At 52.3% G+C, this 24702-nt stretch overlaps 1 protein-coding gene across 5 annotated transcripts in view; it reads left to right on the plus strand.

Moving 5' to 3' along the window:
- Positions 1 to 24702, plus strand: part of CNTFR (ciliary neurotrophic factor receptor) — a 203215-nt gene that overhangs the window by 155097 nt on the left and 23416 nt on the right. The window lies entirely within an intron of this gene.

Consider the following 24702-nt stretch of genomic DNA (forward strand, 5'->3'; position numbering starts at 1 on the left):
CAGTTGATAAATTTTGACAAGAAGAGATAGAAATAGCCTGAGAGAGCCGTGCAGTAGAAATGCTCTAAACAGATGTCCCTTTTCTCCCCCTCCTGTGCTCCCTGGGGGTCTTTATCGTTTGCTGCCAACTGAACAAGGCAGCGTTCACATGAGTTAGGGTGGTGGGGAGGGAGAGCAACATGCCTTATTAAAATGGTTTATGATACCACCCCCAGGGTGATGGCTGCTTGTTTTCTCTTCAGGCTGGTCTTCTCTGCACTGACAGGAGCCACACAGAGCCTGCTGAGCACGGGTAATGTCAGGCCGTGTGCCCCTCTCTCCACCAGCTCACAGGTACCAGCCTGGGCAGCCTGGCTGCTGATGATGCTGGGGAGCGATGGGGGTGTTTGCCTAAAGCAAGTGAGCAGTGACAGGCTGATGTGCCAAGCAGTGTGGGGAAACCTGGTCTCGCTCTGGGCACCTGCAGGGCAGAGCCCAGCAGTGTGTGCACAGAACCTTGTGTCAGCAGGGACCAGCAGTGGCTCTCCAGCGCTGCAGTTTGCTCCAAGTGGCAGATGTGGAGGACAGAGGGATCACAAAAACATGACTGGACCAGAGTCAGGTTCAAAGAGAAACTCAGTGTCCTGTGTGGCTGAGTTTGGATGTGTAGGATGAGAATGTGGATCCTCTAGAGGTTCACCTCTGGAGTACAGGAGATCACTCAAGGGATCCATGGCAGGAAACCAAGAGGAGGTTTGGAGCTGTAGCTCAGACCTTGGTGCTGCATTTTTGCTCATGTTGGGCTGCCTTGTCTTGAGCATTCCCAGCCGTGGATGTTTTTCCTCTCCACAGCTGGACAGTGTGAATAGCTTCGTTCTGGGCACACCCCAGCTCTGCACATACCATGAGGAGCAGCCTTGCATGGCATGGCATGTCCCATATCATGGATGCATTGTGTCCTCTTGGTCAGGGAAGAAAGTAGAGGGTTGCAAGCAGCTCTCTGCCTTTTGGCTGCTTTCTGGATGCTGTGTGACCTGTGTTGGTCTGAGCCAGTGCCCACTTCCAGCAGGCTGGCACCACGGATCTGTGAAATACTTGGTTTGTATGGTGGATGACCTAGAACTTGCCGTCTTTTGCTGTCTTTGTAGTTGATGGGGTGCCATTCACTTTTTTGGGAAAATAGCTGGTCAGCCCTCCAGTGCAGAGTTCATCCCTGCTCTCTCCATATGGACTCAAGCTGCTTCCCCTTCCCTCTGTGCCTGACTTCCCTGAGCTGCCAGCCAGTGCAGCTGCCCTCTGAAAAGGCTCTTTGGCCTCACCTGCCTCTTCCTTCTCTTTCTCTCTTGCCCTTACAGAAACTCAGGGACATGGACTCCAGTGCTGCACTGGGGACAAAGGGCAGACTGAGCCACCTCTCATTCCTCCCCCAGCTTGGTGGAAAACAGAGATGTCAGAGTCTAAATGGAAAGACAGAAGGGGAAATTAAGACACAGACTGGGGAAGAATTTTCTGAAGCCACAAAATTGGACTTAAGAACCTGTGGGGTGATTCTGTGCCATCCTCACCCTCCAAGGCTTCCCAAATTGGGTGTGTTGGTTGGGACACCCCCAATTCCAGGACTCCCACCCACTGCAGCCCACCCCAGGGACCCCTGATCACACAGGTCTGCATGTTTCTGCATCACACCATGGAGTGGGACAGCTCCCAAGCAGCCAGCCTGGATGTGTCATGGGCCCTTTCTGCCACAGCCTTCCTCATCCAGTCCTCCCTCCCATTCCTCCTCCCTTTCCTGGCCAGCATGTGCATTTGCTTCTGCTTCTTCTGCTCGCAGAGTTGTGAATTCTGGGGAGAGAGGAATTCCCCTATCTCCAGCTGACCTGAAGCATTGCACTTAAGTGGCCAGATCAGGTCCAAAATCAGAAACCCCTGAGTTCCTGGAGCAAAGAGCATGGAGCTGGTACTGTGGGCACCCCTGCTGTTCACATCGATGCAAAGCAGGTGTGATTGTGCTGCTGGGTTGCTCTGTGCAAAAGTTTTTCCTTGCTGCGAGTGTCAGTGGTGATAGCCCCTTTGCCAACCCCGCTTGCTTTGCTGGAGCAGCATAACCACACCAACTATGCTCCCACTGCCTCCAAAGGCTCAGGAGGGGAAGTGCCACTCACTTTTTTAGCTGCCAAAGCAGTGTTCATGGATGTGATTTTTGCCATGGTGGTGTGAGGACTGCTGTGTCAGCCCATGGGGGGGTTTGTCCAGAAGTGGAAAAGAGCAGTGGGTTTTTTCATGGGCATTAAAAGCTGCTGTGAGACACAGTCATTGCAGGCATCGTTTTGCAGCATTTCCTTCTCCCACTTCCCTGTCTCTCAGCAAAACTCAGGGGTGATTCCCACTTGGAGTGAGCAGAGCAGTTGCCCAGGAACAGTGGCAGTATGAGGTGTGTGCTGCTATACACCTCCAGGGCTTAATTATGACAAAAACAAAAACAAAACCAAAACAGCAGAGATCGCAGAAGACAGCTCCTGCAGGAGGGTGCCAGGATAGAGGTGCCCCACTCAGTGAGTTTGTGTTGTGACAGGCTGGCCAAAAGGGGACTCTTGGATCCAAGACTGAGCCAGCTCTGCCAACTGCTGCATATGTACAAACAAAGACAATATTAGATCCTTGCTTAGTTCCCGTGATGTTATCTAAGAAATTATTTGAGAAGGACCCTGGGAAAACAGGAGTAAAGAAGGACATGAAGGGAGCAGGGGGAACTGCCAAAAGGAGAAAGACTTAAAATAGTCTGTTCAGTGACTTCAAGGGAAGCTGGAAAGATGCCTTGACTCCTTTTGGTAATTACCTCCAAGCAGAGAAGATACTGGGTACTAACCCAGCGAGCAAAGGCATAACTAGAGCCAATAACTGGAAGCTGAGCCGCAACCACATTTGAATTAGAAATGAGGCTCATAATTTTAATAGAAAAAATGATTAAGCATTGGAACAAACTGCCAAAAGCCGTGTTGGCTCCTCTGTTGCTTGTTATCTGCAGAGCAAGGCTGACTGCCTTGCTGAAAGATGGTTCTGTCAAACACGAGTTATTGGGCTCAATAGAGGGGTAATGGAGGGATGTAATGGCCTGTGCAACCCAGGAGGTCAGGTGAGATGAACTAATTTTCTCCCATGGCCTTCAAGTCAGTGACTTGAGGGAGGTACATATCCCTGTCTTGCAGATTTAGCTTCGCAGTTGCTGTTTCTTTCATTGGATAGTGTGGCTCAGGTGCTTGGTGGTGCAGATCAGGGCTGCAAGGAAAAACCTGCAGAACAGGAGGATGTGAGGTGTTTAGAGGATGCTGCTTGTCCCTGCTTAGGATGCTCCTCACCCTGCTCCATCCCAGCTCTGTGATGTCTTGGCTTTTTGTGCGCCCTGCTCCTGGCTGGGAGGAGACAAATGTTACCTCAGTGCTGGGGTGTCTGCAAGGCACAGGGCAAGGCATGAAAAGAAAATGGGACAAAATGGGACAAGGTGGCTCAGGTCTGAGAAAGGGAAGGAAGAAGAAAGATAGAATGGAGATACTCATGTAAGCATTAGCATGAAGGACAGAAAGCTCTCACAGCCCTCCTTCGAGGGAGGAATTGACAGAGAGCTTTTGATGAGGAGCCGAATGGAGATAATGTGCCATCAAACAGCATGAACTCTGCCTCCAGCATGCAGACAGGAGCTTGGCATAGTGCACCCAGAAGCACTTACCTTCCTTAATGGCCAGGCAGAGCCTCCCAGGCCACCCCATTACGAGCTGCCTCCCCAGGCGAGCTGGCACAAAGTGCTTGGCCAGCCCAGGAGCAGTAGTGCCACAAAGCCAGTGATGCTCCAGCCCCAAGAATCCCAGCCCCTCCAACTGGGTGTAGGGCAGACCCTTGAGACTACAGTGGGGCAGCACACAAGTTTGGGGTCAGACCTGGTTAGTTTGTCTCTTTTTGAAGTTGTCTGACCCCTCCAGGAGCAGGAAAAGCCTTGCATCAGTCACAGGGGGCCGTGCAACCTGCATGTCACAGTGCTGGCATTGCTCACAGGGCCATTACCCACTGCCAGAGGAACTGGTGGCCCAGGGTAGCAAAAGGGCTGTGGTGCTCTTGCAGCTGGAGTTTCAGGATGGTGTTGCCTGTGGGCAAAGCAGCACTCACTCCCCCAGGCTCTCCACCAGCACCCTGCAAGCAGCAGGCACAGCTGTGCTTATCCTGGGAGGGCAGCCCAGCAGAGACACAAGAGGAGGGGATGCAGTTCCAGCACAGGGCTCCTGCTGAGCAGTTTTTCCCCACAAAGGAACTAACATGCCAGCAGCTGCTGGCAAACACAATCCAGGGCAAGTATCAGCAGGAGGAGCTGGCTCCTGCTAGGAGGGGGCCACGTCCTGGTGTTCACCTCGCACCTCGACAGTGCTCCCTGCTTTGCATGAAAGAGGTGCTTTGATTGCTGACATCTGTAGACAATCAGATAAGAATTAGAGTTATTCCTCTAGGCATAAATGGTATTTCTAATCTCATAATCCCTTAATATTGTTCTCACCAGGATGTGGCTGGTGCTAATCCCAGAGAGTTTGTTCTAGGGCAAATTTCAAGGAAGCCAGGGAGGTGCAGGAGGAGGGGTTGCCCACCTTCTCTCACTTCAGTTCCAGAATCCCTTCTGGGTGCAAAGCAGGCAGGGACAGCAGGTCAGGCTGCAGCCCCTCTTCCCAGCTGGAGGATGCTGACACTAGGATAGAGGCATTTCAGAGCCCTTTCACCACTGCTGCAAAGAGCCCCTGCAGGTGTTGGTGCCCCTATCGCTGCTCCATGTTTGTCTCTTGGCTGATCAGGTCTGTAGCACCAGCAGTAGGCTCCAGCCTAGTTTAGCCACTTGGCTGCTTTCCAAAAGCAAATACTGACCCCTGAGGAGCATGTGGGATTTCTATTCTGAAGAGGTGCAGTGAGGGAAACAGGCTACTTCTGCAGTGCTGCAAAGTCCAACTTTCCCAGCCAGGTGAGGGTGATAAGTGTTTTGTAAGGACTCTGGGCTGCCTTTGGCCCTAATTTTGCATCCTCTTTGGGATAGTGTTGGGAGAACCACTTGGGTTGCTCCTTACCCCCTGTCCTGACATTGGTGTGCTGGATACAGATGTGCCCCTCTTCAGCAACCCACAGTGGCCTTCCATCCTGGCCACCTTGCAGGCACAGTCCAAGTGGAAAGTGAGCTGAAAACCTCTCACCACCTATTATCAGAGCAGCCAGGGATTCCCATTTCTCTTGTCCCTGCTCTGTCCCTTGTTCCTTTCTGCAGCCCAGCCCAGCTGTGTGTGACAGCTCCAGTGGTACTGGACCACTCCAGGGGCTTGCATGCCTCTCCCAGCAGGAGCTGGGATGAAGTTCAGCCTGGGTGATATCAGGCTCCTGTGCTGCCTGCAGCCATGAGCATCCCACCACGGCACAGAGATGGAAATTGGTGCTCTGGGCACCAATCCATCCCAACAGATGGTAAGGGGCCAAGGTAGCATTGTCTCAAGGAAGCAGCTTGCAGTTCAGAGGGCCTGGTGTGTGCAGACACAGGTCTGTGTCTTTCCTGTCTCCTGGGTTCCTTCACTTTTACAGCAGCTGTTGCTTCTCCTGACACTTCAAGTTTTTCCCCACTTTTATTCTGCAAACAGGTTGTAGAGGCAACACAAATGCTTCAGCCATATTCTGGGCACCTCCTTCATCCTGGCAAGGTGAAGGTGTTGGAGATGGCTTGGCAGCAGTAAATACCCAGCAAGTCTGTGTCTATTTGTGAAGTTTGGAGAGCCTCATGCTGGTACAACATGCCCATGGCATGGGCATGCAGCAGAACAGGAGATGTGTGAGGAGGCTCTTTCCCTAGGGAAGCATGGCCTCCACACTCCTCTCACATCATCCTATCCACCAGCAGCCTTCCCATCTGCCTTGCTGAAACCTGTGCATCACTGCCTTGCAGCTCTGAGCTATTTGTTACTACAGCTACATTTTTCCATGCAGGGAGAGCTCAGATCTCTGCTGAGGTGAGGTCTCCCTCTCATTCTTCAAGACTGGAAGGGAAGGACAGGGCTTAGCCTGGAGGCCAGGCACTGAGAACTGTGCCATGTGAATACTGTGATGGCAGGACTTAGGACAGTGTGGTGGGGTGGTGCAACTTTTCCAGGAGCCCCTTAGTGTCTTGCAAACACTGAAACTCTGAAAAGTCCCTGAGAAGAGAGGGTTGGATGGTGTAGGTGTGTAGTGAGCCAGCCTAACACTGCAGCATACATCTCTCCTGCTCTCTGAAAGGGTGGCAACTGGAGAAGGAGTTAGCAGGAGCCCTGATTGCACTGGGAGATGCTAATCTTCAGATTCCTAAGCAGTTTTCCCAGAAAGAAGAAATTAATGGGATTTGCGAATCACTGGCCACTTTGGAAAAATGCTCTGGAAGTCAGACCCAAATGAAAATTTTTGTTGTATGTTGTTATAGAGTTAAGCACTCTGTGTTCAAGATTTTGCTCATTTTATTTTGGCTTGATGAAGTTTTTAATTAAATCAGAGGGAGCTCCAAAAGGAAAAGCCTTGAAAATCCAACCTTTCATTTCAAATCACCAGAAGCAAAAAAACCCCCTGCTGTTGTCCTGTTTCTGTTGCGAACAAACAGGCTGCAGAGCAGCCACAATGTCTGAAAGCCTTTGGCATAGCCAGATCTGTGGTGCTGCCCCAGGCAAGGTGCTGGTAGGACAGTTTGCTTTGTACCCATTTGGGTGGTCCCTGGTGCACATTGGTCCTGCTGGGGAGAGGGTGGGTCCATGGCCATGGGTGGGTGAGCAAATGCTGTTCTGAGCCACCTGGGACTGGTGTGGGTGCAGAGCAAGGGCTTACCAAACCCTGAGACATGAGGGTGGGAAGGACACAGGTAAATTCATCCATTGACACTGGAACTCTGCCCCCTTCCATGCTTCCCATCCATGGGTGACTCTCTCTGTGCAGGACTACCATCACTCTGCCCAGAATTTGGCTTTGCCCTGTGTCAAATCTCAGACGTAGAGTCCTTGAGATCAAGCAGACATCCTAACTTTGCCTGATTAGGGCATTCTCATCTGCAGAGGGAGGGCAGTGATAGCATTCCCTGGACTCTGATGACCTCCAGAAGTGCATTGTGCCTGTGTTATCTCCCTTCTGTGAACAGCCCAGTCCCTATCTCTTAAAACTTGTTTAAACCAGCTCTTTTTCTCCTTGGGGCTGGGATATCATTGCTGTTCACAGGCGAAGGCCCTCATGCCTCCATGGAAATCATCCAGGGCTGCACCAGGAAAAGCAGATAATTAAATTCAGGCCTTTGCTTTTCCCCCATCAAGCAGATGCAGCATGATGGCAGTCCTACAGAGACTTTATTTGGGGCAGGGGGCAGAAATTTCAGTCTTGAACCTCCCCATAGCAGCTGCTGCTATGTGTCCTCTGAGCCAGGGACTTGCTCCCCCTATCCAGCCATGCCTCGCTGGCTTATCATTTTCAATCCTATCAGAAACAAAACTGCTGCTGCTTAATGCTTCATTACAGGCTGTTATGTGTCTCCTGCACTGCCCAGGAGAGCAGCAAGGAGGGCTCTGACTCTATTTAATAACTGTTTCATGGTCCCTAATTGACAGATAAAAACGCTACTAACTCAGTTTCATCAAACATAAACCATGGGCAGGAGGAGTGGTGCCCTTCTGGAGCCAGGGTGGCAGCGTGAATTTTGATCCATTATTTTGACATGGGAAATCCATAATATGCCAATCTGCCATCACAATGGCGGGTTTATGCCTCACTTTTTCCCCCTGTTGGTTTTGGCTTTTGCAGCCTGGGGGAAGCTGTTGGGGAGGGATTTGGGGAAGGGTGGCCAGGGAAGACAGAGGAAGCGAGATGGTGGCTGGTGCTTTATTCTGAGGGGCCTTTCCCATGAGGGGCTGCAGCACCCCTGGTGCTTGGCAGCAAGGATTGGCTTTGCAGCATGTGCCCATGGGGGATCCCTGTCTGCTGACCCCACGACTGACCCTGGCAGGTCCCCAGCCCCAGGACTGTCACACTCTGGTTGTTGGGCTGAGCCGCACTGGCACCCCGGGGAAGATTCACCAAGATTTTCAGCTCTGGTAGAAAAGGACCTTTATGTGCTCAGATGAAACAGGTAAAGATTTATCATTGTAATTTGGAGATGCTGGTAAATCAGGGTGTTTCTTTGTGCCCTGTGTGGTTAGCAGGATTGTATAATTCCCTAGGGCATTCCCCTCCCTCTTTTTACTGGTGTGGGTAGCAAAGTGACCCAGACTTCTTCCATGCTCTGTGCTCAGAAACTCCAGACAGAGCAACAACCCCTGCTCTCTCCAGGAATATTAATGATAAATGTTGTGATTCAAAAGCCACAATGCTGGACCTGAAACCTGCTATTCAAACAATTTGGGATATTCCTTATCAGATCCCACATGGGGCTGGCACTCAAAAAGAAGTCTCTGGAAATGAGATTTTTCAGGGCTTTCTCCTCCCCTCACAATGACTGGAAACTTAAATACCAGCTGGGAGTCCTATAGGTATTTGTGACTGCTGCTGAGGTTGAATTGCACCCGGGGTGGGAGCAGCCTCACTCCCAGGAGGTGTGGGCAGAGAGGTGGAGTTGCAGGGAAGTGTTGAGGGCTCTGTGCAGAGCAAAGCAAAGCTGACGGCCACTGAAGGCATGCTGAGAGGATGAGAGGTTATTAGTAGTGAGCACTTGAGGGATAACACGGGAGATATTGATTTAAATAAAAATCACCATAACAGCAGCTCTAACAGGGCCCTGTGGGTCACTTGGAGGAGAATCAGAGGCAGCAGAGCTCCTGTGCTGCCACACTCAGAGCATTTCCTAGCTGGAAATATCACGCTGGAGAGAGCCAGGACTGCTGCCCATGCTCCTGAGCAGGGACAGAGGCAGGGACAGGGACAGGGAAGCGGGCACTGTGCCAGGTGTGCAGCACACACTGGGATGCTTGCAAAACATCACTGCAGTGAGGGGAGAGGCTGGACCCACCGTGACCCACGGGGGCACACCGCACTGTTTGCAGCTCTGCTGGGAGCCGCAGTGCCAGGATATGGCTCTCCATGATCTCAGCCAATGCACAGCCCCCGTGGAGGTCAGATTCCCGTGGTGTGAGTCAGCTGCATTCCTCCCCAGGGTCAGCCAACTGCGCTGGGCTTCAGCGGCCTCAGCTGCCTCCTGCCCCGACGCTCGCAGTGATTAACTGCTCTGGGGATGCTCGCTTTGGGTGGACAGCACAAAGGGTCTCAGGTCAGCTGGGGACAGCTTCAGCAGCTCCTCCATGGGAGAGGAGAGGAGCAGAGCAGTTTCTTGGCCACCCTTCATACCAGGAGTGCTTTTATCAATGGGGCGTGAAGGGGTGATAAAATGCTACCAACTGTCTCCATAGACAGCTAATCCATCGGTATGGATTTGTTGTTAGGGAATCCTGCGGGCCCGTGCAGCTCCTTGTAGCTGGCTGCAACTCTCCTGCCATGGGTACAGCCACCTGCAACACCAGCTGTCCCCAGCACGGCATGGAGCCGTGTCATGATGTGCTGTCAGCAAACAGAGATGTGATGCGAGATAACAGCCAAGCTGTCATGACAGGGAAGGTCTCAGCACCTAACAGAAGGGTTTCTCCACTCCGTGGATTTTTGTGTGTGGAGTTTTTTGTGTGGTTCCATCTGATCAGCGTGCTTCCATGAGAATTGGAAGTTTTGCAGGGCAAACCTCCCATGCCCTTCAGCTTTGCCATCGAATACGGGCAGACCCATCTGCTGGACCTGCTGCACAGACAGCACAAGGTGGATCTGCATTACCAGATCTCTTGTCACTCCCTGCTCAAGGGAGTTAAAACCACCTGGAGTAGCCCCCTTCCTCTGGGAGGACTCAGCTTTCCTCAGACCAGCTCACAGCCTGGTTCTGGCATTGAGCAGCGTGTGTAAGGGTCAATCCAGCACATTCATACATTACAGTCAGTGAATGGAGACACCCACCCAGCCTGGAGCCAGCCCTGATCCTGCCCACTGGGCTGTCCTGGCAGCACCACACACCTGATCAAGATCAGCTTCCCTCTGAGGACAGGGCTAAATGAGCAAACTCACCTGCACTGGAATGGCTGCTGGGAGTGGTCAGGTGCCAGGAGCTGTGGCTGGGAGCTCCCCATTGCTTTCTGTGGTACCCCAGTCTCTGCTTTGCACCCAGACTCTACACTGAGCCACTCAGGTGTAATGTCCCTGTAGATTACATGTGTGGGGCTTTTTTCCAAATCAACACAACCTTCTTGTAGATGTGAGGATCCCGGTGCAGTGCTGCAGCCCTCCCAGCAGCACCCCTGCACTCTGCGCAACTCCTCAAGGAGCTTATCTCTACATGGAAAACCCCACATGGGGCAAAACTAAAGGAGCACAATCAAAATCCAGCTGTGTGGGGCTGCACAAGCCTTACTGTCAGTGAGTCCAAGCCAGTGGTAGTATGAGCACAATGTCAGCATCTGCAACAGGGGTAAGGATATTTCTAGTGCTCTTGGAGTCCAGCTTACAATGCTGGGATTCTCTCCAGCTAAACCACTTGGGTTCAGATTTTCACTAACCCACCTCATTTCCTCATTTTTCTTAATCTCCCAGCAAAAAAGTTAAACCACTGGCTGCTTTGACCAGCTCCTTGCCTGGAATTAAATGACAAACTGCTGGCCACTGGTGGTCATGGGCTGGCTTGTCCTAGGCAGATGGCAGAAGAGAGTAAAAGAGGGGTAATAGAGAATAAAATTGCAACCAGAGAGCTTTGGCCAAGCAAGCAGCTTTGCCCTCAAGCATTAAAAGATGATTGACCCCAATATCCTTGTGCCATGGGAAGAGGCAGATGTGTGCACCCCCTGCAGCATCCCTGTGATGTGGGATGTGGGGAAGACCTGGGGGCCCAAGGCTGCTACCTGCCCTGCTGTGTGGCCCCTGCCGGGCAGGATACTGCCCTGAATAGATCCCTCTTTGAAGGGCAGCTTTTCCTGTGAGGAAAGCATTCAGCCCTGATATGAAGACTTCCAACGGCAGGGAATCCTCTTGAGCCTTCAGCAAGCTCTTCCAGGTGTCAAAAACATTTACAATGTTTTATGCATTTTCATCAGGCACTGATCTCTTCTCTGTGGTGCCCAGAGGGAATGGACCTGAGGGAATGGCCTCAAGTTGTGTCAGGAAAGATTTAGGTTGGATAATAGGAGAAGGTTCTTCACCCAGAGGGTGGCTGGGCACTGGAACAACTCCCCAGAGAAGTGGAGAGCAAGCACCAAGCCTGACAGAGCTCATGAAGCATTTGGGCAATGCTTTTGGGCACATGATGGGATTCTTAGGGCTATCCTCTGCAGAGCTAAGAGCAGGATTTGGTGACCCCTGTGGGTCCCTTCCAACTCAGCATATTCCACGCTTCTGTGAAAACTCTGCTGACAGGTGTGTACTCCATATAAAGGAAAGATTCAATTTGCTGTCCCCAAGTGTCTGTCAATCAGGCACAAAAAGAGTCAAGACAGACTGCTTGGCCCAACCAGCTCCTTTCCAGGTGGTTAAAGATAGATAAAAGCAACTGAAAGCATCAGCCCAGCCCTTCAGAGAGGTGACTATCCAGCTCTCCATGGCATTCCTGTGAAGGTTCTCACCAGGCTTGGTTCCCATCAGGCTGGCATCTCTCCTGACTCAGGGCTTGGGGAGGACAAGATCTGCCCTTCTCGTCTTCACTCTATGATTCAACTCTTCTAAATTCTGCCTTGAGAGACATCCCACATCTTGAAAGGCTTTTGGCCATGTCAGGGCCAGCAGTCCCATCTTGTAAACCCTCAGCTCAGGGAGAGCTCAGGTGGTTTTCCTTACCGAGATCTATTGGCAGCTTTACTTTTAATAGCATGTACGTGATGTGGAGTGGGATAGACCACTCCAGCTCTGGCTGGCACGTTATAAATCTCAGAAAGGAAAAAAAAAATGCAAAGGGCCAGGAGACTTGGGGGGTGTAAGGGGGGGCATGAAAAAAAAGCAGAAGAAAGAGGCTGTTTTCCCAGAACTCAAAAGCAGTCAGGGGTGGAGAGCGGGAAAGGCAGGGTCGTACGGCTCGCTGGGGCAGAGTGTGCAGTTGTTTATACTGGAAATGAGTTTCTGTTTATTGCAAGCTATGGTGGGGAGACCACAAAGTGAACGTAAAACAAAATGGGAAGGGTGTGGGAAAAGTCAGGGGAGGGGGAGCGGGTGCCTTTGACAAACTCCAGAAGTCACGTCCAGTAATAAATCAAGCCGGGATCTGTCCCGGGACACAGGACCCAGAACATCTGCTTGGGCTGCAGGGAAGCCAGGCAGGCAAGGAGGGATCTCCCAGCCTTGCCTGGGGCCAGGCAAGAGACAGAGGCTTGGGCAGCTCAGCCACCCATGGGTGCTGAGCTCAGCAGTGCTCAAATGCCTGCAGAGGTGTCTGAGCACCTGGGAACTGCTCTCAGGGCTAAGGGGTTTAACAGGCATCCTCTGCCAGCCTCTCCATCCTCAGTAGCCTTCCTTTGACTGCTCTGTGCCTCCATTTCCCTGTAAGGTGACTGTAAGGTGGCACAGGATGCTTTCCTCCCATCTCCCACTTTTCCCAAGCCTTGCAGCAATTCCCACATGGGCAAGCAACTCCTGCATCATTTCAGAGCCTAGGCATGGTGTAGTTGTCACCAGGAAGGGAGGCCCACTGCCCAGTTCCAGGGCAGCAGGAATTAGTATGTAACAGGGCTAGTGGTGAAATGAGAGACAAATCCCACAATAACTCCACTGGGACCAGCAACGCATCCATTCTGTGTACAGACTTTGAAGGTATTAAGTGCTAAGGATTTTGGTTTGACATCTGAATCCAGCTGCATTGTTGTGAGAAGCCCTTGCAGGTTATTGCTCCAGACCAAACTTCCATAAATAATCTATTGCCTTGGGTGTAGTGCTTCAGAAGGGGCGGTGAATGTTTGTTTTGCTGATTTAAGCATTCCCGTCCTCTTCTTCCTTTTCTCCTTCCCTGGAAAATGGATCCTATTAAACACTGCAGATGACACAACTCATGCCAATACATTTGCAACCCATTTTGGCTCATAGAGACAGCTGCTTTCGAGCTACAAACTTCCTCAAGTTGGGGGATGAAACCCTTCCATCAGCATGGGGGTGAAACAAAGACAGTGCATCTGCCCGGTGGGTCCTGACCCAGTTCTTGCCTTTTCATCCCATATTAGTGCAGAAAGCAGGATAGAAAGCCACCGAGATGCATGTGTGAGTTAGGACCTCAAAAGTCATTTGAGTTTCACTGTGCTGGGCCATGGTTTAAGCTGCTCTGCCATAAAGCCATGGGTGCTGCTGTGAGATCTGCTCTCCCAGGATCTGCTCTCCAGAAACGTCTCTGAACAACCTTCTGGGCATGGGGCGGGTTACCTGTGCTGTGCCTCCAGCATCTCCCTCTGGCAGGCAAACCCCAAGTCTTCCCATACTGGATCCTGGCCAGGTTCAACCTCGTCACCGCTGGAAAGGGCCAAAACTTTGGCAGCACCACAGCATTTCCCCACTTATTCCAGATGTGTTGCCTTCCTTCCCATGGTGCTGGTGACTTATACACCACAGGACAGACCTAACTGCATTGGCATTAACCCAGTCAGAGGTGTTTTTTCCTCTCCACTTGAGGATGGCAAACTACTGGATAAACCCAGACTGCTCTGCCCTGTCTGGTTTTTGCCAGCACACCCTTGCAGCTCTCATCTGCAGCCAAGCCCTGGCTCTCAGACCTGTCCCAGCTGCTCACCTCATCTCAGAAGGATTGTGTGCACCAAGAGGAGAGTCCCTGTTGCAGGAGGTGTTTGCAGTGTGCTTCTGATTCATGATAGGGAAGTGGGGCTCATGTGAGCCCAGATACCACAGCATCCCTATGCTGCTGGCAAGGTCCAGACCACAGGGCTTGCTCTTCACCTGTAATTTTCTGTGAAACGCTTCAGAGAGCACAGCAAAATCCTTCAGTGACTCTAATAACATTTCTTTCCAAAGCTCTAGGGTATTTCCCCCCTCATCCCTGTGAAGTCATGCTTCAGGTCTGCTGAAATCCTAGCAAATGCCTCCTAAAATCCCCTGGAGCCCCTGTGACAGTTTATTGAGAGTCCAGGACTGTTTGACCTTGGAGGGGGTGAGAAAGGGAGGGGAAGAAAGAGCAGCTCTAGGCTTCCCTGCCAAACTACTTGATCCATTGCTGAGCCTCTTGCAGAGACCACAACACAGCCAGAAATCTCTCCCAGACCATCAGTGGGGTATCTGGGCACAGTGCTTTCCTCTCTCCTCTGCCCCAGGTCTCTCAAGCGTCTCCCACTGTGCTGGGCAGTGACGCTGCATGAACAGTGTGATGTGTTCCCTAAAAAAGCAGCAGTGCCCCAACCACCTGGGCATGGTGTCCATCCCAGCATCCTGGCCCACTCATCCTGCCCAAAAAATGTTTGTGATCCTCTGGGTCACAGCTCCTTCCCTGCTGTGGTGCTTGGAGTGTGCAGAAAGGTTGCCCACCCTGCGGGGAGCTCTGTGCTGGGGGTTCCCACCATTCCTCAGGAAATAATTAAAACACTGATAGCAATATTTTTACATGGCAATAAGTGCTTTAAGTGCTTTTTATTTCTTCTTTGTTGTAAGCAAATCAGAGGATGCGTGGCAGGCTGCTGTCCTCCACGAGGGAGGCGGGAGAGGCTGTGCTGAGCATCCAGATTATCGCTGTGGGGCAGGCTTGGCAAGGATGCTGCTACTGCCACTGATCCGGTGCTGATGCTCCCAGGGAAGGTGTGTTTGCTTCTGGGGTTTCATTGTTAAAAGACCATCGATAAATTACAGGGAGTCCAGAGGAAAATTGATTAAAGAATTAAAAGATATCCTATGACCTAAAGGGGAGATTAGGGGAATTTAGTGAGGTGCTTGCTGTGGAGTGGAGCTGGGGATGGTAGAGAGGGAGCAAAATGAAAACAACCTTGCAAAGGTGGTGATTAGAGCAGGTGGAAACAGTCTCTGTAAGTGAATTGGTTTGTGCCTCACGTTTTGCTTTGCAAATGCTGGGCTCTCACACACGATGGGAAGGGGCTCCCTAAGCTGGAGCTGCCCCGCAGCACATGGCACAAACATCCCCTGGGGTTTGCCCACTGCTGCTGGTGGGGATTTAAGCGTCGAGCCAGGATTTGAGGAAGATGAGCGTCATGTTCATAAAGCAAAGGGCCTTTTTTTAGCTCGATTTCTTTACAGATGGGCTGGATAATGGGACCTCCCTTGAAGCCAGCTGAGTTAAGGACACGGCTATTACTTCCAAATGCAGTGAAGTTCGGAGCTGTGTGACTTACATCATCCCAAGGACCTCATTGCCTTAAGAAAAGAATGAGGCCAGGGTCTGATTGAGGCCTGAGGATAAAAAAACAGACATTAGTAAAGAGAGCAGTGGTATTGAGCAATGCTGTTAGCTGAGCTGGTATTGCAGCCCAACACCTCCAGAAATGTCACACACTTTTGTTTTTCATCTGCGTGAAGGACACATTTTGGGTGAACTACAGAGACTGATGCTCTTGCTGCCTCTACCCCAAGGTACCAACAGCACAGGGGAGATTTCAGCTTGAACTGGAAACACTCATACATTTAGTGACATGTCTGATATTTTCTCAAAGACAGAGAGTGAGCAGATAAGGACTGGTGTGGAGACCTCATTCCTTATGATAAATTAGGCATCTTCCCAAGTGCCTGTCATTATTGGGCTATCATCATCCCTGAGCATCCAGAATAGCACCACAAACCAGAGCCACCCCCTGTGGTGTCCATCTCAGCTCCAGTGCTGTGATTTTTCCAGACTTTATCATGCAGAAGCGCAGGTGGGATGAGTCAGGTACTTCTCTGGATGTACCAAAGGAGGCTGACTGCTGCTGGGAGGACTCTCACATATCCAGGGTGGGAACAGCATGGGGAGTAGCTCGTCCTGGTCCTGGGTCAGTTCTCTACACCCATCTCCAGCATCTCCTTCGGCTCCAGCCCAGCTGTTTTTGCAAGGAGCTTGCAGGTGGTTTCCCAGCAGGACTGCAACAATGACATGAACCTGGGCAAAGCCACCAGCATTACAGGGGACAGGGCTCTCCACACTCACAGCACGGTCCTGGCAGCAGAGGGACAGGCACAGACTGCAGATCAGCCCCAGGAGCAGAGCAGCATCTCACCAGGACATTGTGTGGAGCAGAAGGGCAGCCCCAAGGATGTGTGTCACTGACCAGGGGATGCTGAGTCTGTGTGAGCAGACCCAAATTCAATCAGGATGGCCAAACACAGGATGAGCAAATGGCTCCTCTGCCTGGGCACACATCTGTTGCACTGTGTGATACAGATGCCCACTTTTAAGCCCCCTGTCCTGGCTGAATCCAAAGCAGAGCAGTCAGTACAGGCTCAAGGGCACCATGGGTCTGTCCTGTGAGGGGATGGAAGAACAGACTGTGGCATATTCCTAGCAGAACATGTGGGTGAAAGGAAGGAGAGGGTGGTTTTCAATAAGTGCTGAAGGAAAGGAACTTTACATGCAAAAGCCAGTGCTAGTGTGAGGAGAAAGGGGGTGTATCTGCTTACTAACCACTCCCATCAGCTCCTCCTGCCCAGACAGGAGAAAACCAAAAATATTTTCCTCTGCTGCTGAGAGAGTCAGAAACCTCTTACTTCTTCCTCTCCATTTCCAATGGGGTGAGAGGCCTCTCTGCCAGCAGGTACTTCCCTCACTGAGGAAGAGAAGAGCAGGGAAGGGGACATATCCAAGCTGCATGTCAAGAGAGATGAAGAGACAGGAGGCATTTTTGGAGAGCTGCTGCCTGTTAAAGGCGGCCCACACTCCCCCACGGGGAGATAGCTGGTAATATTCGTGGCTAGCTTGTTGCTCAGTGCATGACAAAGTGCTTATGGCTTCCCTCCAGAGGCTCCTCCTGGATAAATATACAACTTCCAGGAGTTCTGGTGGGACAGCTTCGCCAAGGATACATGGCTGTTGATGGTCCCAGTTGTGTCTGATCACACCTGGTATTCTCCCTGTCTTCTCCATCTGGAGAGAGGATGGATTGCTTTCTTGCAGCTGTTAAATAAGGTGGTGGAGGGGGCAGGGGCATTGCATGGTGTAGGCTGTGCAGCGAATTTCTGCCTGGAGCTGGGAAAAGAGGGAGAAGGGAGTGCTGAGTTCTCTGCTGCATGCAGAGCAGACATGGAGGCAGGGGACCCTCGGGGTCCTCAATACCTGAAGAACTCTTGGGATCACCCTGCATTCCCCCTGCATGACCAAAAAAGGCACAGCTCTCCCTCTCAGCACACAGGGATGTTTCCTCTCTGTGGCTTTTCCAGCTGAGCTCCCAAAGGAGATTGTCAGGGGTCTGCAGGCTGCTCTGGTCAAACCTTTTATCAAGGAAGGCAGCTGCTTCTCCCTGGAGACCAGGGCTGTGATGTGCTCCCATGTGCCCTGACCACCACCTCCTTGGGGTGCGCAGCAGCTGCTGGGGAACCCGTGAGTTACAAGGAAGCATCTTGTGCCTGCATTGCCTGGGCACAGTGCATCCAGCCCCATGTCGAGGAGAACAGTCCCCTGGAAGGAGAAATTAATTTGGCAGGGACTGGAAAACCCCATGTAATTCATGCCCTTCATCTTTCCCAGCCGTTTTAGAATAGACAGGCCCTGCATTTGGGTGGGTGGGATCTGCAGGGCCATGAAGCTCTCCTCTCCAATTCCCAGCTGTGGAAAGCCCTGAGAATGTGCAGAAACTGAGAGCACATCAGCCCCCTGCTGTCCCTTCCCCGCTGCCTGGGCATGGCAGACTGGCATCCTGGAATGCTCCAGCCTTGAGCTGTAGGCAGGGATATGCTCTCCATCCCCGGAGCCTCCCAAGGCCCCGTTTGCCGGCACTTTTCCCTCGTTTGCTGCACACTCCCTCACCCCAGACCGCTCTCCAGGTCTCCAGGAGCTGGACGGGGGCCCGGCACAGTCAATCCCAGAGCAGCCGGTAACGAGGTTCGGTCATTACTGCCCGGGGCTATGTGCGAACCAGTGACCTGGCTCTGAAATGGTTTATGTTACATGCAAATCCCCTCGCAGAGGTGTTGGGGGAGGAAAAGCCGGCCTCGCCGTGAACTCCCTGGGCTGTGATGAGCAAACCCCAGCGCAGCAGCGAACTTCCCGTGCCCGGCGCTGCGCTGCCGCATCCCACCGCATCCCGGGTACCCATCCCCGGGGTACCACAGAGAGCACCGCGGCCCCGGCCCCGCTCCAGGGCTGGCGGTGCTACTGTTATACACAAAACAATAATCAGCTGCCGTAACGAGGATGCAGAGTAGCTGAGCTGGCTTCCCTGCTGTTGTGCCGGCTCCAAGTGGAAACAGCTGCATTTGGTTTGGTTAAATGTTTTATTTACTCACAATTATCCCAGATAACAGGTTTGCGTTCATTTGTTCAATATTTAATATTGTTTCAGAGGAAAGCTGCTCTTCGGTTTCTGATGGAAGACTGGGGTGGGTCAGAAGGGATTTCCTGCTGTGGTGTGGTCCCAAGTGAAGGGTAGAGGTGTCCTGCATCCCTGCTGTGCATCACTCCCTAAGGCACCCGGCCTAGAATGCTGCCCCACGGGAATAAAGTCACCTCCAGGAGCACAGCTGGGCTTGGAGTGCTGGTGTGCTCAGCGGGATGGGCATTTCCCTGGGACAGCAATGCTGCCAAGCACCAGCGCTGCCAGAGGGAATGGGAACAAGAGAGTCTGTCATGGGTTTGGGATGCCAGGTGGCTTCTCCTGCCTAAATCACCTTCCTGTAGCATCCTGCACCTTGGGGAGCACCTCCAGCAAAGGCTGCCATTCCCAACAAACAGCCCACCTTGTGTCAGGGTTGCCAGAGCCCCTCTGCTCTTTTGCTCTTCCCTCCCACAGATCAATGCTGTGAGGTTTGCTTGATAATTTTCTGAAGGCTGGAGAATGGTCAGGTTTGAGGAGCAGCTCTGCTGTGCTGGAAGCAGCATGGCCTCATGCACTGCAGGATGGAGCAAACTCCAGTGAGACTGTGATCACACTGGGAGCTTCCCCTGCCACTTTTGCTCAAAGTGGGATGCTTCTCTTCTCTTCTCTTCTCTTCTCTTCTCTTCTCTTCTCTTCTCTTCTCTTCTCTTCTCTTCTCTTCTCTTCTCTTCTCTTCTCTTCTCTTCTCTTCTCTTCTCTTCTCTTCTCTTCTCTTCTCTTCCTTACCCAAAAATTTACAGCATTGCCTCTTGCTATGCTCTCTGAATTTTCTGCAAGGGAAATGAGAAAATCCATAGCTTGGTTTATGAGCCCCAATCAGTGTAAAACAGGGCCTTTTAGAAATTTATCTGTTGCTGAGTCCACTTTTTTCTCCAGCACCTTCTTGGGGAATAAATTCTTGCTCTTTGCGGCTGGGGAGATGGCTCTTAGGTGGCAGCAGGGTCAGGGGTCTTTGGCTACAGCTGCAGGTGTCCCTGGCCCATTTTGGGAGCTACCAGGGAGGTGCTGCAGTGTTGAGTCCGAGGGCTGGGCTAGATGCTGGCTGAATGTGGGCAGCTCTGGTGATCAGGAATGTCCCCCTGAAGATGTCCATTTGCTAAGCTTGGGGTGGCTTAGACTGAAAGGGAGAGACATAAACCCTGTCTGCATCACTTGCCCAGGTCACCCAGGAGGTCAGTGAGAAACAAACCCATCTCATCCTGTGCCCCTGCACCCCTGGGTTCTCTAATTCTCTCTCAAATGAATTTTGCTGCATCAACTAAAAAAAAAAAAAAACCAAAAAAAACCAAAAAAACCAAAACCACAAAACCAACAAATTAAAAACACCTGCTCTATCCTTCTTGAAGAAATGGTGGTTATGAGCATGATGTTCCCAGAACATAGGGAGGATCACCTGCTGTCCTCTGCACCCCTTCTCATCCTCACACTTGCCCAAGAAGAACAGATGGTCAAGGGGAAACAGACCAAATTCAAAGCTTCACCTCCCTCCCTTTCTCCAGCAACAAGACACAATTGCACCCAAACATTTGGGTCCATGGAGGGGACTGTCCCCAGCCGTAGCCATGCTGCACTCCAGCACAGGTGGCACATGGCAGACAGATGCCCCCCTGATACACCTGGCAGTAGAAATATGATTTATTCATCATTGTTTTCTTTGTTGTTTCCTGCCAGCCCCCTGTACACAAACAGGCTTTTAGAAAAGCGGCGTTAGATAAATAATACATCGTGCTGGCAGCCAGCATGTGCATAACAAAAGCATCTGTGTGGATGCGTGTGTGGAATAGCAAGGTCTGCTCCTCCTGTGCCCACGTGCTCAGTGCTGGCATCTCATGCCCAGGTGGATTCCTATTGTGCTGTCCAAGCCTCTGCAGCTTTGCTCTTGGTCAGTTGGATGGCTTTTTCTCTGTATTTTGTATTTCACACCACACCACTGGTGTGAAAAAAAGGTCACTGGGTGATGCCAAACTCCTGCTGCCAAACTCCTGCTGTTTGCACCCCATGTGCCCACTGGACCAGTGCCCTCTGGTCCTGCTATGGCACATGGGGTGCAAACAGCAGGAGTTTGGCAGCAGAACAGCACTGGTTGTGGGGCTGTCCCCCCGTGTGGGGCAGCACAGGGCTCCTGCCCATGTGCAGGCAGGCTGTGTCACAGCTGTACCTCTAGCTCAAGCACATGCTGCTGCCATGGACCCTGGAGTTTTTGCTGGCCCCAGACTGAGATGATGAGTTATGCAGGTGACCCCAAAAGCACACTATGGGCTCATTATCCCCCATCAGCCCAGCGCCTGAATGTGCCCCGAGTGCACCAGAAAAAATACCTCCTACAGAAGTGTTTGAGAGGCCTCTTAAAACTTTTATTGGTGCTATTTTTTGTATCCTTCCACCTGTGGAGCAAGGCATCTTTAGTGCATTCAGCCCTCAGCAGGAGAGGAAAATTATAACTGATCCATTTCAGAAACCTCTAAAAGTGACCTAAAATAACTTTTCTATATATAAAAGTGTCATGATTTTAATGTCCATTATCTCATGACCTAGCAGAGCTAGGAAAAGCTCTTGTAGATCATTTTTAGTGGTTTCTAATATGGATTGGTCACAGTTTTCCCCTGCACAGTGGGACTGAGGGTACAAGGACAACTGGGCTTTAGAGATGAGGAGGGAAACAAAAATCGGTTTCTGTGCTGGTGTATCCAGAGCTGTTTCATTCCCCAGGACCACACGTGGTGCTGTCCCCAGCTGAGCAGAAGTCCTGAAGCTGGTCAAGTGACAGCTATTTCCAAAAAAACTGTAGAGACAGAGTTAAATGGATGCAAAGCATGGGGTACTGTGTGGCGGGAAAGCCAGCTCTATCCCTGCCACTGTTTTTTCAGGGATCTGCGCAGACAGTGACCCTGGCACCAGCTTTCACTGCTGTGACAGACCCAGATTTTGCAGGAGCATCTCATAGTTTGTGAGCCATGTGCCCAGATGGGATGTGCTCAGCTGTGAGCCTTTCTTCACCTTACCCAGGGCTTTTGCAGCGAGGCTGGTTGCAACCCAAGCCTCTGGGAAGCTGCCACAGCCAGGCATTAAACATGCTGGGTTTTCAGAGAGGACATCAGCAGAGCACATAGGAGAAGTGGCTCCCTGCCATGCAAGAGGTTAATAGACAGATTAGAGAGGGCAGGCGCTGTTTGTGGCAAAAGGAAAAGAGCCCTGCTTTTACAGAGTTCAGCAGCTCCATGAAACAACACAGATGTAAATATTTGCCAGAATTAGGGAGGCTGTGTGCAGGAGCCCAGGGAGGAGTGCCCAAGTAGCTCAACCTGTTGTTCAGGCTGTTTGTGGTGTGGGGCAGGTGCTGAGAGCTGGACATCATCTGGGGGAGGATGGAGAAGGTTGGAGCAGGACACCCCACACCCAGCAGCACTGCCTAAAACCTCAGGGCAGAAAAAGCCTTTAACGCTGCTCCCTTGATGGCTTTGTTTTCCTCCACTGCCTTTCTTACTCTCTCTGTTGGCCTGATGGGCTGGCCCACCTCCAAAGACAGCATTACAGCACGCTGGATCGATTGGAGCCTGCAATTTTATTTGCTGTCTTTAAGAGCCTTTGATGGGCAGCATGAGCCGTGCCAGTGAGCGCCTTTCCTGGGAGAGGAGGGGAGAGGAACAAGGTTGCAGGCTACCATCTCCCATAGCGGGATGAGGAACCTGCCACCAGCTTGGAGAAGACACCAAGGCTGGGTGGGCAAAGAGAGCCCTCCTGATGCAGCAAGGCAGCTGGGAAGGGGCTTGCAGCTCCATCCTTTGTGGTGCCTGGCAGTGGTGGCCATGGTCACCCATGGGGTGTCATGGTCACAGCCCCTGTGGCACACTGCACGGGCCTCACACTCTGCCATGAACCCTCTGCCTGTCAGAGTGGAAAGGGGGCTATCTGCCTGGCAAATCCCTCTGGGTATGCCTGCAGCTCTGGGGCTGATGGCTCTCTGCAGAGATGGAGGTTGCAGGAGTGTCTATGTGAGACAGCTTGTGTCTGCCCAGATAAAGAGGACAAAGGTTGGGCTGAGACAGGCTCCATACAGCAGCTTCCCTTCGGCTGCATCTGTCCTTGAACTCTGCATCAGGAGGGCAGAGATGCGAGGATCATTTCGTCTCCCTTCCCCGGGCTCTCCTTCCACCTCTGGCTTGCTGAAAGACACCAGAGGATAAGAGGTGGAGCAGGCTGGACACAAGAGGCTGGGGTTGCTGTTGGGGGCCAGCCTTGAAGCAGAGGGCAGGATTTTCACGGCGCTCAATGCTGTGGAAATGGGGCACCTTCAAAGGCTGCTGCAGAGTGGGGATCGAAGCGGGATGAGGATGCGCAGCCCTCCCTCCTCCTCCCAGCCAAACGAACCTGGAGGAGTGAGCCCGCCCCAGCCTCCTCAGCGGAGGAATTAGCACAGATCACCAAGAGCCAGATCCGGCGTGATACTGGAGACAACAGATATAAATTATCCTGAGGTGGACTAATTGTGGCGCATAGCAGTGCAGCATCTTGGGCCGTGCCGGTAGCGCTGCACCCTGCAGGTCTCCAGGAATGCTCGAAAAAACCCCGCCTGCTTCAGCCCGGCTTTCCTGCGACTCTCGGTCACGGGAGGAGCATCTGAGCACCAGCAGCAAGTGTGCGAGTCGCCTACGGTGGCATCCCCGGTATCCCCAGCATCCCCGAGCAGCAATGCCAGCCCATCCCGGTTTGCCGGGCGCCGGGCAGGTGCTGTTAGCCCACAGTGCCACCACGCGGTCACCCGGCACCCAGAGGCTGTCCCCAACCTCCCTGCACCCCTTCAGCCCCCCCGGGACACCCCCCGACCCCCCATTGCACCCCGCAAACAGCAGTGCTGCCCTTGCCCAGGGCAGGCAGGGAAGGGGTTAAGGAGCCTGCGGGGAGGAGGAAGAGAATGGGGCTGGAGCAGGGATCAGGCCCTTGTCTCTGGCTTTGCGATTAGCCATTCTGTTTTGATGTGGAGGGTCTGCTTGAATAATTTAACCCGGAGGCTCATTAACCAGGCTCTGGCCTTCGTCTGCCGGCTGAAGGCTGAAATGGCCATTAGGAGGAGCACGGAGCGGAGCGGCACAGCCCGCCCTTCCTCCCTCCCTCCCGACGGCCCCCTCCGCTCCCTGTCCCTCTCCTCCCTGCTCCCTGGCTCTGCTGCACTTGGCTCCCTTATCAGCTGCTTGCCCTCTAAGCCCTGCCCCAGGGGCGCTGGGGGGTGCGCAAAGCCTGTGCCTCAGTTTCCCCGCTGTAGACCGTAGTAGGCTGTAGATTCCAGTCGCAGCTGGGGCTCATTCCCGAGAAAGCTGTGCCCCTGGTGTGTCATGCCAGTGACACCTGGGCCCCGGGGCTGGAGGGGCTCTGGGGCTGCCGGGTCTGCTCGGTTTGATTCAAAAAGCTGGCTGGGAGAGAAGAGTACATCCTGGGATATTCCCAGTAGATGGATGGGGATGAGGGCTAACAAAGGAAGGGAAAGAGGGAGAACCACAGCATCAGACAGCCTTTCCAAGGGGAATCCTGGTGCACATCCAGCCCAGAGAGTGCATTTTATGGCAAGACACTGTGCCAGGGTGCTGTTCTTAACTATCAGTGCAAGTGCCTAGGTACCAAGAGGAGTTGACTTCGGTGTCAGATCAGGTAAGGTTTTTACCAACAAAGGCAAAATTTATCAGCCGAAAGGTATCAAATCTTGTTCTTCTCATGCACCTTCCCTCAGCATTTTGCAGAGATTTCCTGCAGCCCTTGCTGTGCTCCTGCAGAAAGCAGAGTGCACTGCCCATGCATCCAGGAAAGCCAAGTAGAGTGTGAACACTTCACTGGGTTTAAAATCCCCTTGTGCCTCCAACCTCTAGGATCAGCTGACAAGGCCAGAGTGTTGCAGCCTAAATTGCTGCTAGTAAAGCCCAAGGCAAAGAAGCAAAAATGGCCTTTGTATTATATCCACAGATGTTGAATTCAGCCGTGCGGTGAGATGTTCAGGTCCCAGCCCACACATATGGAGAGTCCCCCTTACCTTCTCCAGGGGTCTGGGGGCTGACCCTGGTCTCAGGGCAGTACAAAGATCAAGGCCAGTCAGGGAAATGGGGGGGAGTGGCTCAGGAACACCTATGTTCAGACATAGGAGCAGGGGAAGGAGCCAATGGGGTGTAATTTAGGTGGTGCCTCCCAAAGCTTCCACACCAGAGGA

The sequence above is a fragment of the Molothrus aeneus genome, chromosome Z (assembly GCF_037042795.1).
Source record: "Molothrus aeneus isolate 106 chromosome Z, BPBGC_Maene_1.0, whole genome shotgun sequence".
Classification (NCBI taxonomy): domain Eukaryota; kingdom Metazoa; phylum Chordata; class Aves; order Passeriformes; family Icteridae; genus Molothrus; species Molothrus aeneus.